At 45.5% G+C, this 13,942-nt stretch overlaps 1 pseudogene; it reads right to left on the bottom strand.

The window, feature by feature from the left end:
* Positions 1 to 11,642: 11,642 nt before the first annotated feature.
* Positions 11,643 to 13,575, bottom strand: LOC131924973 (polypyrimidine tract-binding protein 1-like; annotated as a pseudogene).
* Positions 13,576 to 13,942: the final 367 nt, after the last annotated feature.

The following is a 13,942-nucleotide window of genomic DNA, read 5'->3' as shown; positions in this document are numbered from 1 at the left end:
GCTGGAAATAGTTGTCAACTGCTAAATTACTATATTCTGGTTGCTCTGCTAAGAAGAAATGATTTGAGTCAGCAAGCTCAAGCTAATTTTGCCTTTGAATGTCTTTGGTAAAGCTCTGCACAGAACAGAGGTCCCATACCAGGCTGAAGAGATCTGGGTCTCTCTCGATGGAAAGCAAAGGTATTCTTCCCAGCATCCAGCAGCATGAAAAACGTGAAGACAGTCTTGCTGACAGTGAACAGAACTCCTTACTGTTTATACCAAGCAGACAGGCCGGGACTATAGCTCAGCTGCTAGTTTATCCACCTAGCATGCTTGAAGCCCTGGGCTCTGTCCTCAGCACCACATGAAATTGACAGTATGGTGTACTTGTAATCCCAGCATGAGGGAGATAGAAGCAGGGATGTCAGAAGTTCAAGGTCACCGTCATCTACATAGTGAGTTCAAGACTAGCTAAGAATGCATGAGACTGTCCGCAAAATGTGTGTTTGGGGGGTGCTTTCTTCTTCGGGGGAAGAAAGAATGCCTTTGCATTCTAAGGTAGAACTTTTTGGGGAAGAGGGGCTTTTGCTATCACACCTGCCCATCCACCTCTCCCTCTTCCTCCTGCTTTCTTCAGATTATTTCCAGAAGACTCAAAGGGAAAAAATCTGACTGAATTTCCTTAGTTTTCTGCCCCTTGAACAATGAAATGTTCTCTGGCCAGAAAAGAGAGGATTCGGTGGGGAGGGGTCCAGAAAGTACCATGCACGGTCAGGAAATCCAGGCTAAGCTTTGCCCTGTTGTACGATACCCAAGTGCCAGGAGCTTGGAGTTGTCCAGGTGAGTTGAAGTTACACATGCCGACTTGGAAGACTTTTTGGAAAGCTTCAAAGTACTCTGCACATCAAGCCTGTTAATGGATGAAATAAGACAGACCCAGAGAAGAAATAAATAGCCAGTGTAATGCACAGCAGGCTACTAGTGTAGCAGGAGTAAAGTGGTGTGTGTGTGTGTGTGTGTGTGTGTGTGTATGTATGTATGTGTGTGTTTCAATTTTCATATATCATATAATGCATATTAAACATATTCCTATCAAGTGGAAGATATTGTACCCTCTCCTCAAGTATCAGATTATGGAGACAATGATTTCCCCAAGAATGGAATTTCCCAGGAACCTCGTGCTGGGAGAAGGAAAAGGAGGATGCCCAGCCCCAGGCAGATGTTCCACTCAGTATTGACAGCAGTCTAACCCCCTTGCAGGGCAGACTGGAGTGCAGAGAATGATGGGTCAATGAGGAACAGGACCATACTCACTGACTGTGACTGCTTAGTAAGGCTTACCACTTACCTTCTATTTAAACCTAACCTTGTCAGGGCCCTGGGGATGGACATGGGGATTACTAGCCTTTCTCATCTGTTTCTTTATTCAGTCGGGCCACATTGTATTAATCTCATGTCTTTCCTTTCCACCATTACTTGTTTATTTAATTGGCCTGTTGAGGATGGGTGGCTGAATCCTCTTATGCCAAGCACATACTGAAACTGCATCTTAGCTGCAGTGGTTTAAATAAAATCGTACTAAATTGACTTGCACTGGCTTGTTTTCCATTTTGTAACGTGACTGCCAGAAAACGCACAAGTGTGGTGGCACTACAGTCACACTGCACAGCCTACAACTGTGAGCGCATTTCCTCAGTTTTCTCAAAAATGACTCTCTACACTTAAACAAAGCAAATGGTTGGAGTGGGTTAGGAAAAGTCTCAATTGATTTTCACAGAGAGTGCTGTCTCCATAACACACAAAGAATCACGTTCACGGAACTGCTACCGCAGAATGTTGTTAATGTTCTGTCCATTGTTAGCTATTGTTAATCTCTTCTTGTACCTAATTTTATAAACTGAACTTCATCATAGGTGTGTAGGAATAAGAGAAAGAACTGTATGTATTATGTTTAATATAATATATATTATATATAGGACTGAGGTTATCCATCTTGGGAATTGCTTTGCATGCATGAGGCCTGTGTAGTTTGAATGTAATTGACCCCCATAGGGAGTGGCACTATTAGGAGGTGTGGCCTTGTTAGAATAGGTGTGACCTTGATGGAGGAAGTGTGTCACTGTGGGGGTGGGCTTTGAGGTTTCCTATGCTCAGGACACCACCCAGTGTCTCAGTCATCTTCCTGTTGCCTGCAAGATGTAGGACTCTCAGCTCTTTCTCCAGCACCATGTCTTCCTGCATGCCATCATGCTCCCACCATGATGATGATGGATTGGACCTCTGGAATTGTAAGTGAGCCACCCCAATTATATGTTTTCTTTATAAGAGTTGCTGTGGTCATCGTGTCTCTTCACAGAAATAAAAACCCTAACTAAGACAAGGCACAAGGCCTAGTCAGTACTGTTACAGGCATCCATCTGAATCCAGAGGGCACCTGCTGAGCATTTCTGGTTGTAGTATCCTGGAACAAAGAATTGGATCAAGAGCTCATGGAGAGTGATAGAAATAGAAGCAGCTTATAACAAAGGAGAGAAGTGCACTCCTGAGAATGAAAGTGTGCCAGAGAGCTAGGAAAGGTTAAAAGCTCAATGATGCTCAGCCAAGAGAGTAATGATCGTTTATGGGTCATTTCCCTACTGCCCACCTTCGCTGGCATTTGGAGACTGTGGGCTTTTCCTGTGAATCTTCTGTCCTTGGCAGCTCCTGATCAGTGGTTTCCAGTCTTCCTTTTGTATGTTAGTCTAGATACCACCACACAACCATACTCTGCTGTCACAGTACTACACACAAAAACATTACATCTCTTTATACACATGTATGAAAGATTGGTGTTATTTATGGTTTCAGGCCAGGGGCATTTTTATCAGGAAGAATCTGTACTGGCAGCACAGAAGTGGATTTGAGGTTTTATAGAATGGGAGGTTATAAGTAGTATGGAGGGAATGCAGTACACCTGTGCTGGAGAAACATCATCTGGGACATTGGGTCCAGAAGAATGAACTGTAGTGACAGTAGATGGAATCCACTATTGTATTGTATTGGAACATGGTTCTCAATCCTGATATCCTGGGTCCCTTGTAGAACCATGACTTCCAGAAATAAGTACCTAATTTCTTACCTAGTCAATCCCATCATTCTACTAATAACATAATGTAGCCACCTTTGTTACAAATGATTCCACTATTTATAATTTAACATTATAATACATATTTATGTATAGATTGTATACATTTATTCATATATAAATTTATATAAAATATTTATGTGTGAATATAAATGATATATAAATATGTATAATCCTATAATTTAACAAATACCTATGGTATGTTGATTCTCACATACAGAACCACATCTCTCTATACATGTATGTGTGTATGTGTGATATATATATATATATATATATATAGAGAGAGAGAGAGAGAGAGAGAGAGAGAGAGAGAGAGAGATGCTGATCACTGTTCTATGCCTCGGGTGTTCAAGGGTAAACAAGATGCTTGAGACTCCTGCAATCACGGAACCTAAGATGTGGTACAAAGTAGAACCAGTCAGGCTCTGTTCAGCAGCAGGAAACCCTGACTCCAATACATGGGGTTTCAGTCTAAGGCGTTGCTGCACAAAAAGAGACAAAACTCCCACTGCGGGTTCCAGAGGTGTGCTCTGATTCTCTGAGTTTCTTCTGGCCCTGCTGTAGGGCTGCATCGGTGTCCAGAGCACAGAGATAGTGGTAGATATTACTCCAGGTATCCAACCTCAAAGAAGGTATTCTTTAGTGGTAAGGTGACTCAGTAGATAAGGGTACTTGCTGCCAAGCCTGATGGCCTGAGTTTGATCCTTCACACACACACACACACACACACACACACACACACACACATACACACACACACACACACACACACACACACACACACACAAAGTGGGGATTTTGGGGATTTAAATGGAAGGAGAAGGTAGAGTCGAAAGTGGTCATACTCTATTTTCTAGAAGATAAACAGGTTTGGCAGAGGGCAGCGATTTCTTTACAGGCATTTGACATATGACTGTGTCTAGCTTCCAACACAGCTGTCTAAGCCTAAATCCAGCTCTTGCTGTTGTGCCTGGATCCTCCATGGTATTAAGAAGGCAAAAATCAGATGAAGGAGTACTGTTTAGTCACCACTGTCTCCTTTGTGCCTAACACGGGGTCTGGTGCATGTGCCCACTAATGCTTATAGAATGGATAAATACCAGAAACCAGCAAAGTCCGAAGGGCAATGGACATTTGTTGCTAAGTGGACAAAAAAGCGCAAGTTTGGATTTGCATAGCTAATGAAAACTAAGAATTGATTTCCATAGACCAAGGAAAGTTGTTGCAATTTTTTAACTAATGAACCCTCTTTTCAACAGATGTACCCCAAATCTGCCACGAGAGTCTTGGAAGAAAAGCTAGCATAGAGAGAAATCTTCCCCACAGCTTCCTTCCTTGTTAAAATTCCCCGTGGATGCTTGTTCTCAAGCAAGATGTGAAATTGCAGATTTCTGCTCTATCTCCCCCGATTTGCACAGAACTGCCCTTTGAGATCCACAAATGTGCAATTGTCATGCTACCATTAAGTCTTCCAAAATATCGATTTCAAATGTGGATTCCCATCTGCACCAATTACTCAAAAGAAGTGTGTCGTGGGAAATTTGTATTGCGCTGCCCTTTGCTTGCTTACAGGCCACAGTAAGTTCAGTGTTAGGTTTTAAAACAGCTGGTGTCTCAAAACAAACTTTAGAGGTGGGGAAACTGACCAGCTGTGCTCAAGGTATAAGGAATACTGTCAATTTATCTCATAGAAAGGACTATCCTGGTCTGTGTTCGATAGTCCAGGTCTGCAATCCATCCTCCGTGCCACCCACCCAAATAACTCATACTGCCCCTAGCCACCCTCCTGCACTCTCTATGCAAGTCCATCCCAGATGTTTGTATGAACTCTTGGTGGAAAAGTGGCCTGTTTTCTTCTACTTTTTAAAGGTAGAATTTCATGTAGCCCAGGCTGGCTTCAAACTCTATGTAACTTAGGACAACTTTTAACTCCTGATCCTCCTGTCTCCACCTCTAGAATGCTGAGATTAGATTAGAGTTATGAGCCACCATGACCTGCTCACATAGTGCTGGGATGTAACCCTGGTCTTGTACAATAAGCATGGGCTCCACCAACTGTACATCATCAGCGACCGCAAAGAGCAGCCTTGTCGGCACCAAAGGTAGTGTCTGCATGAGTACAAAGACCGGTGGAGAAAACCAGCAAGGATGGAGAGAGAGAGCAAGCCCTGAGGACAATCCCAGGGAAATGGGTTGTGTTCCCTGGGGTCACTTCTTAAATTTCTGAATTTCTTCAGCCCGTAAGAATAGCCAGAGCATTCACAATGGTTTGGTCTTCAACTTGTTTAAGCTGGTATTATTGGATTCGAGTGACCACAGGCTTCCTCCTTTGCATTTCTATAAGCTACATCTACACTTAACTCTGAAACTATGCCACTGGGGTGTCATAATTGGTCAAGCACAGTTCCAGGACATGCCCTAAATCGTGTTTTCTTCTAAGTCCCCAGGCCAGTCTCATCCCCACTCAGAACTGAGAAGCTCTGCTGCTCTGGACATCGAAATAGTAGATGCTTTCAGGATCCCTCTCACACTCATACTTAGAGCCTTTGCCAGGACAGCTTTGTGTCACTGGGGATGGAGGACAGGCTGTGAGGAAGACCCCTCAACAGGGCTTGTTAAAGTATCTTCTTTAGACATTAAGAAACATTTGGGGAACAGGGTGATGATTAACTCAGTAAAGTGCTTATCTTGAAAACTTATGGACTAGAGATCAATCCCCAGAATCAATGTTTAAAAAGAAGGAAAAAAAGCCAAGCAAAGCATGTAGTTGTAACCCAAATACTGAAGAGGCAAAACTAGGAGGATTCCAGGGGCTCACGAGCCAGCCAGTCTAGGCTAGTGAAAAAAGCAATGCAATGAGTCACACTCTGTCATGCCAGCCAGCTCCCAAATACTGAAATGGAGACTCCTTATTGATTATGAAAGCTAGGCCTATACATTAGGCTTGTTCCTAACTAGCTCTTATAACTTAAATTAACCCATATTTTAATTAATCTACATTCCACCATGTGGCTTTTACTTCTATCTCATTCCACGTCTGGCTGGTGACTCTGATCTCAAGACAAACCTTAAACAGCCAAGCCAGCTGCCACAGGGATCTGGAGGCTGGCTCTGCCCCCCTGGGTTCCCTGAGAGCCTAAAATCATGCTGGCAAGTTTACCTCCTCAGCAAACATTTTTACCTAGTACACCTGCTGCTGCTGAAGTGCTCTGCTGCACAGCAGGGCCTCTTAAAAGAGCCACACCTCTGTACAGGGAGCCTACCCAAGAGACCACTTTCTCACGTTACATATGGTGCCCAACATGGGGCATGCATATCCAAACATAGGACCTGAGAAACTGGTCTCTCCGGTAGGTTTGGCATACAGAGGTTCAGAGGCTCTTTTAAGAGGTCTGTTTTACAGCAGAGCACTTGAGCAGCCAGGGTGCTGGATAAAAATGCCTGCAGCATCCTAGACACAGCAGTGTCCCAAAGCTGCTGCCTTAAATTCACAAGCATGAGGTTAGGCTCTCAGGGAACCAAAGGGGCAGAGCCAGCCACCACAGCTGATTGGTGGTGGCTCATACAGCCTTTTGAGGTTTGGCTTGCAATCAGAGTCCCTAGATAGTGAGAGAAAACAGGAGATGCAAGATAGAAGAGAAGTAATGCCACATGATAGAACATAGATTAATATAAATGGATTAATTTCAGTTATAAGAGGTAGTTAGGAACAAGCCTAAACTATAGACCAAGTTTTCATAATAAATAGGAAGCCTCTGTGTCATTATTTGAGAGCTGGCAGCCCAAAGAAAAATCTGTCTACAAAACAAGGTAGAAGGTGCCCAACAACAACAACAACAATAAAAAAAACTAGGATCCTTCTCTGCCATCTGTATGCATGCATACACACATGAACACTCACACACAGGCACACACAAAGAGCACTGTGCCAGGTAAGTACACACAATGGGGAAAGTCAGAGAAAAGTGCTTAGCACAGAGAAGAAGAATAACCACCCATGGTGTGAGCGGGTTAGACAGGGAGAACAGTAGAGGCTCAAAGGAGTGGGACCTGCAGGAGACAACTGTCACCAAGATTAGGGATCCCATTGACCAAGACAGGAGCCCTGGCTTCTTAGAGCAGAGAGCATGAAAGGTTTGTGGGCTAAGGGAATCATGGATGTTCCATGAGAAGAAGTCATTTGCGGTTTCTATTAGTTTTCTAGTGCTGCTGTAACATATGACAGTGCAGGAGGTGACTTCAGATGTGCTGGGTTTGTTTGTTCTGGAGGCTCTGGAGGAAGGCTGTCCCCTGGCTCTCCCTGCTTCTGGAGCCTGTGGCAGTCATTGTTTGCCACATATGGATTCTTGCCTGGAGGGCTTCTGAGGAAGGCTTCCAACTTGGAAATTACTAAGTCACACCCTGTTCTTCATCTGCAGCTGGCACAAGAATAAAATTTATATACATGGAGTACCTTATGTTTATGTGACATTAGGGGGTTTCAGTGCAAGCTTGCTGGCTAGGTCTTGTGTGACCCCCAGGGGAAGACTACCTTTCTTACCACTTGAAAAGGAAAGGTCAGAGCATAGGTGCCTGACTCAAGGACTTGCCTGGCTGGTGAGACCCCTTCTGTGCAACATGTCCTTCTAGTGTCCATTTGGAGAAGGCGATAATTGGGCAAAGCCACTTACTAGTCCTCAGCTCCAGAGATCTCCTCACATAGGCAGACTCCACACCAGCCACTGTGGGAAACTCAGTAGTTTCCAAGACAAAGCCTGTTAATCTGCTGGAGAGCCAATGACAGCTAGCCACAGGCAAAAGTGTGGGTCTACAGTGAGTTCTTCCAGGATTTCCTTTCTATGACAGTTCTGATTCCAAATGATATATTTATCTAATAGTATGTTTGTCTAGCATTTATCTTCTCCTGGTTCTGCTGTATGCTTTGTAACAGTAGGTACTGTGTTCCTTTCATGGGGTAAACACTGTACAAGCAATGCCTGCCATAGAGTAAGCCCTCACCACATTGATAACTCAATAAATAAATAAGTAACAAAGACCATCATGCAGCCTATGGATACGGTGTCGGATGAGGTTCAGGCAGCTGGGGAAATGGTTTGTGCAGTAAAGTGCTCACTGCACAAGTGTAAGTGACTGGGTTTGATCCCCAGCACCGCATATTAAAGAGCTAGGTTTGGTGGCATGCACATGTAATACTAATGCTTTGGAGGCAGAGACAGACAAATCCTTGAAGCTCTCCAGCCAGCCAACGCAGCCTGCTCAGTGAATTCCAAATGAGAGACCTTATCTTTAAAACAAGTTTGCTAGTTCCTAAGGAAGGATCGCTAGCCTCTGTATACATCTATACAATACATTGTAGTTGCAGAGTTTTCTCTCCGGGTCCCACCAAGCCCCAGAAGTTCGACAGCCCATTTGTAAAATAAACACACAGATATTATTTAAACTGTTTGGCCTAATGGCTCAGGCTTTTTGTTAACTATTCTTATATCTTAAATTAACCCATTTTTATAAATCTATACTTTGTCACGTGGCTTGTGGCTTACCTGCATCTTCACATGCTGCTTGTCATGGCGGCGGCTGACAGTGTCTCTCTCTCAGCCTTTCACTTCCCAGAATTCTCTCTGCTTGTCCCACCTATACTTCCTGCCTGGCTACTGGCCAATCAACATTTTATTTATATAGAGTGATATCCACAACAATACATATATTCATTGACACCCAGAAACCTCCATGTACACACACACACACACACACACACACACACATCACACATACACATGAGATTCAGATATGTGCAGAGAAGACCAAATCTGACAAACATGCTGTATTCACCTTCATCTTGATACCCCTTCAGCATCTTTCTCAGCCCCCATTAGCCTTTACGTCTACATCTAATCTGGTCAGCAGTGCCCACAGTGGCCTGCAGGATGCCTCTGCTTTGGTGCCAATTAGAAAGACATTCCTAAGTGCATCTAAGAGCTAAGATCATTACTGATTAGTTCAGCTCCCCCCTCTTCTCTGGATGATCAGAAATACATGTGTCTGGCATATTCAAGTGCTGTTTAATAATCTTTCTACAAAGAAGGCTTCTTGAGGATCAGGAGCAGTAGAGCAGGGTGTAGTTTATGATTCGTTCATTACAAGGTGAGGTGAAAGATGAAAGGATGCAAAGAGACAGAGGAGATGGAGGAACTGTGAGGACTTGAATCTCCAACGCAGGCAGGCCAGAGCCCTGCTGCACACAGCTGCTGCCAGTCTCTCAAACGTAAACAAAGAACTTCTCTGTCTTTGATGCTTAAATCCCTCTAAAGCAGTGGTTCTCAGCCCCTTTGGGGTCAAATGACCCTCTACAGGGGTTGCATATCAGATATCCTGCATATCAGATATTTACATTACAGTTCATAACAGTAGCAAAATTACAGTTGCAACAAAATAATTTTGTTGGAGGTTGGAGGTCATGACAACATGAGGAACTGTGTTAAAGGGTCACAGCATTAAGAAGGTTGAGAACCACTACTCTAAAGGCTGTCCTAGGGCCCACAGCAGAAGTTCGGTCCCAGCTGCTCCTTTGGGGTGTGCCAAAGGTGTCCCTGAGGTGTGCTGCAAGGAACTTACTGTTAACAGAAATTCAAATTTAGAACTGAGATTTCTGTCTCTAAAGCAACAGCATGCTCCCTAAGAGACCACTGCCTCACATCCTGCATTCTTGAGTAGGAGAGCACACAGGGAACGCAGTGGGTGGAGGATGTTGTGTGAGACTTTTCCTGGGGAGACACAACACAGTCTACTCACCTCGAGAGGAAATCATGATAGACCAAAGTAAATGGTTCCAGCAAATGCCACCGTGGCCAACCAGTGGCCAACCAGTGAACTTTTATTTAGGGTTACTAACGGGAGTGTGGAAGGAGTTACTACAGGGAGCAGAAGCAACCCAACTAGCATCGTATCACAGAAAAGCCCACCGCAACACAGGTGACCACTCTTGAAATTGCAACTCTGGGCTGTCTGCTGGAGTGACAGGCACCTCAACAGTTCCAGAATCTGCTCTCAGCAGCTCCCTTGTCCTTACCTACAGATACAGTTGCTTACTGTTTCCATAACCTTGGGGAGGGGCTCTCAGGAATCCTAATAAGTCTCATTTCTCAGATGTGTAAAGTTCATCTCGTGACCTCCCCCTCCTTCCTGAAGGGATTGTTTCATAAATTGCTACATGGCAGGTCATTGGACGCCAACATGACAAGACAAAGTCACTGGACCATAGTTCTCACCCGGTGGCTGCAGCTGTCACTAAGACTACATACAGGTCTAAAGGATATCCCTGAGTCCTCAATAGGAACACAAGACCCACTGAGCTCCAGCCCATACCTGTCTCTTCTGCCTTCCTCAGCTCACTTGAGGTCACTTGTCTGGTGCCCTGCACATCCCCTTAGTTCTTATTCTTGTGTACCCTGTGTTAAAAAGTCCCGGCCTCTCATTTGCCAGAGAATGCCTAAGACTCAGCCATAGAACCTCCAGCACATTCATATCACTGTCCCTGAGCTCTTTCAACTCTTCTCATTCCAATTTCCTTTTCAGGTTAGAACACCGCTTTAATGGAAACTCCCCCCAACACACCATCCGGGACGGGGTGGAATGTGTCCAGGGCTGGCCCCGGGAACAATAGTCCAGGGAACCCTCTCATAGAGACATGCTAGCCATGGAGGTGGGCATTTAGGAGGGGCATTAAGGCCTCGAGGTCAGCCCCTTACGTGGGCCTAGTCAGAGGCAGGCAGAAAACAAACTCTGGTCCAAAATTTGAAGGTAGGAACCCACTGGTCTCAGAGTTGTTTTCCCCAGGCAGAAGCAGCACTGGCCTGCCCACCTGCAAGTTGGTCACCAGGAAGGAGGGGACAAACACAGGGACACAGAAGCTTAGAGTACACACATACCATTGTATCGTTGCTTTAAAAAGTTACTTAAAACTTTATCTCTTGTATATAAATGGAAAAAGATTCGGGTATTTGGTCAAGTGGAAATATTGCTAGACACAGGTGTCTGTGACCGTACAGAATAGAATACAAAAGTCACATGATATTTGGCAGCTGAGGGTGACTTGGGCCCCCTGGGCTGGCCAGGGACATGGGAGAATCATGTCACTTGATTATAAGGCTGGGGACGGTGGCCCCAGCTTCTGCACAGCATAGGGAGCCTGTGGTGCAGGCCGCCTGGCTCCCCTTCAGCTCTAGAGACAGAACAGTGGCCTGAGAGGGTGGGTGTGCAGCTCCGAGGTGGGCTGGTTTCGTTTGGCACAAGAAAGCAGCTGTATTCAGAGCACAGATGTGGCCTCACACCTGAGCCCCTCAAAGCATGGTGCCGAGCCTGACTGAGCCTCTGTGGCCCAAGCCATTTCCCACCACAGCAAGGTGAGCTAGATTTATTTTTTTTAAAAAAAAAAAAAACAGACAAACTGATCTCTCTTTAAAAAAATAAAATCTGTGATCTGGAAGGCCACTTCAACTGCTTTTTAAAATGGCTTTTCTGAAACGGGGGAAGCTGTTCAAGGCACTGGGGCACCTAGATGGTGGACGGACTTTAAGAAGGACACATGCAGGTGGTGCTTCTCACCCAGGTCATGGTTGTGAAGTTCAATCAGCGCCTGCACCACCTCCTCCCCAGAGCTCATCTGGGTCGGTGCCATCTTGAAGTCCCTCTGGAAGTACTTGAAACCTTTGATGACACCACCATTGCTGGAGAAGAGGCTCTTGAGTCATCCTCTGACACAGAGGGTGGGAGATTGGACAGGTGGAGGGTGGCTGAGGGCCAGGGGAACGCTCTGGAAGTTCTTGGAGCCCAGCTTCTTGAAGAGGTGCGGAGGTAAGCTCTCATAATGCTTGGTCAGGCCCTGGTCCTCGTGCCCCTCATGAGGCAGCTGCACACTCGGATGTTTGGACAGTGTGATGTGCACTGACTTCCCATGCAGCCTGTGTCCATTCAGTGGCCCATGGCCAGGTGAGCCTGACTGCCATCTGCCATCTGTTCAAGTGCATTCTTCTTGTTATTTAACAGAATCTTCACCCGCTGCACCTCTCCATAGACGCGGAAGGGAATAAAGAGGCTTCAGGGTATGACTCAGGGTTCAGTTTGCTAACCAGAAGGATAGAACTTCCAGCCTGTCAGAACTGGAATGGTCATACTGCCAGCTGCAGCAGCTGCAGCAGCAGAAGATGGGGGAGGGGACAGGGCAGCACTCTGGTGGATGTTAGGGACAGAGGGGCCTGCGGCCTGAGGGAAGGCAAATGTGGGCGGGAACTCAGCTCCTGCATAATGAGAGGCTGACATTATGCTGGGAGCACCAAAGGCTGCAGCCATGGTCTGGTCCAGCAAAAGGCTGGCTGTCCCCAGAAGGCATGTGGGGCCAAGTGTAATCTCTGCTCTTGTCATTGTTGTATTTGACATTGAGACTGATGAGCCTAGAGTCATCGATGCACAGTGTGCAGCAGGCATTGTAGATGTTCTGGCCATCCAGCGACAGCTTGGCATGCTGGGCGCTCACAGGGTCATACCGCAGCAGTGCCTGGAACTGGTTGTTCTTGGTGAACGTGATGATCTTCAGGACTGTCTTGAACTCAGAGAAGATCTTGTGCACATCCGGGGCCACTGGGTAGAAGAGGTTTTCCACAATGATCCTGAGCACCAGGCTCTGGCCTGTCAATTCTGGCATCCATGGCAGCGGTGGAGGCTGCCAAGGCCAGGCTTCTGAACTGCACAGAGGTCACAGCCTGCAGGACTGTCTGGGCATGTGCCTGGTTGGGTGAGCTGTGGGTTTTGAGCTCCTAGTGGTTGTAGAACTGGATGTAGATAGGCTGTCCATGTAGCATGGGTGCTGATGGATAGTAGCTCACCATGGTGATGGCAGTCTCCTCTGTGTTCATTTCAATGAAGGCCTGGTTCATCTTCTTCAGCATAAGGAGACTGGCAACCTTCCCAAAGGGCAGCCTCAGGGAGATGACCTCGCCCTCAGTAACGTCACTGGGTAGCTTTAGGACATGGATGACTCTGAAAGGGACCCCTGTGCTCCTCTTGTCATTTTGAACTTCTTGCTATCACTTCCTTTGGCTGCTGAAGCCGAGCTGCTCATGATGAAGGGGCAGTCGCTGATGCTTGTGGAGAAGAGCACGTTGGACCCAGGCTTTGTACCAACTGCGATGTCTGGGACGCCGCCGTATATGGCACTCAGAGCAGACCTGTGGGGGACGGAGTAGAGGAAGTGAGAACTGCAATTTTGTCACCAGATCTATATCCTCTAGCCTACCTATAAACTTTGGTTTGATATTTTCCCTCTTAGGCCTTTTATTAATGTGTATTCATTATAAAAAATAATAGTGTTTCATCATGACATTTTCATGTGAGTATCTAATGCACTCTGACCTGGATGCCCCATTTCCTTCTCTTGTTCCCCTTTCCTGATTGTCTCCTTTCTCTTTCCCCATAGGCCCCCTATAATCTCACATTTTTGTTTTTAATCTAGATTCCACATATGAGAGATACATGATATTTGTCTCTTTGAATTTGAATTATTTCACATAACATATTGACGTCTAGTTTTTTTTCTCTGCTTAATCTTATTCATCATGGCTGAATAAAATACATATGCATGCCATGTTTTCTTTATCCATTCATCAGTTGATAGGCACATAGGCTGAATTCATAACTTGACAACTATAAACAATTCTGCAGAATTGTAGGTACACAAGCATCACTATTGTTCAATGACTTACAGTTCTTTAGGTAAATACTCAGAGTTCATCTGTCAATTTCAAGGTGCCCTGGGTTACACCCTGTACTCATGAGATTCTC

Source organism: Peromyscus eremicus, chromosome 15, assembly GCF_949786415.1.
Source record: "Peromyscus eremicus chromosome 15, PerEre_H2_v1, whole genome shotgun sequence".
Taxonomy (NCBI): Eukaryota; Metazoa; Chordata; class Mammalia; order Rodentia; family Cricetidae; genus Peromyscus; species Peromyscus eremicus.
This window is presented reverse-complemented; position numbering and strand designations above follow the sequence as displayed.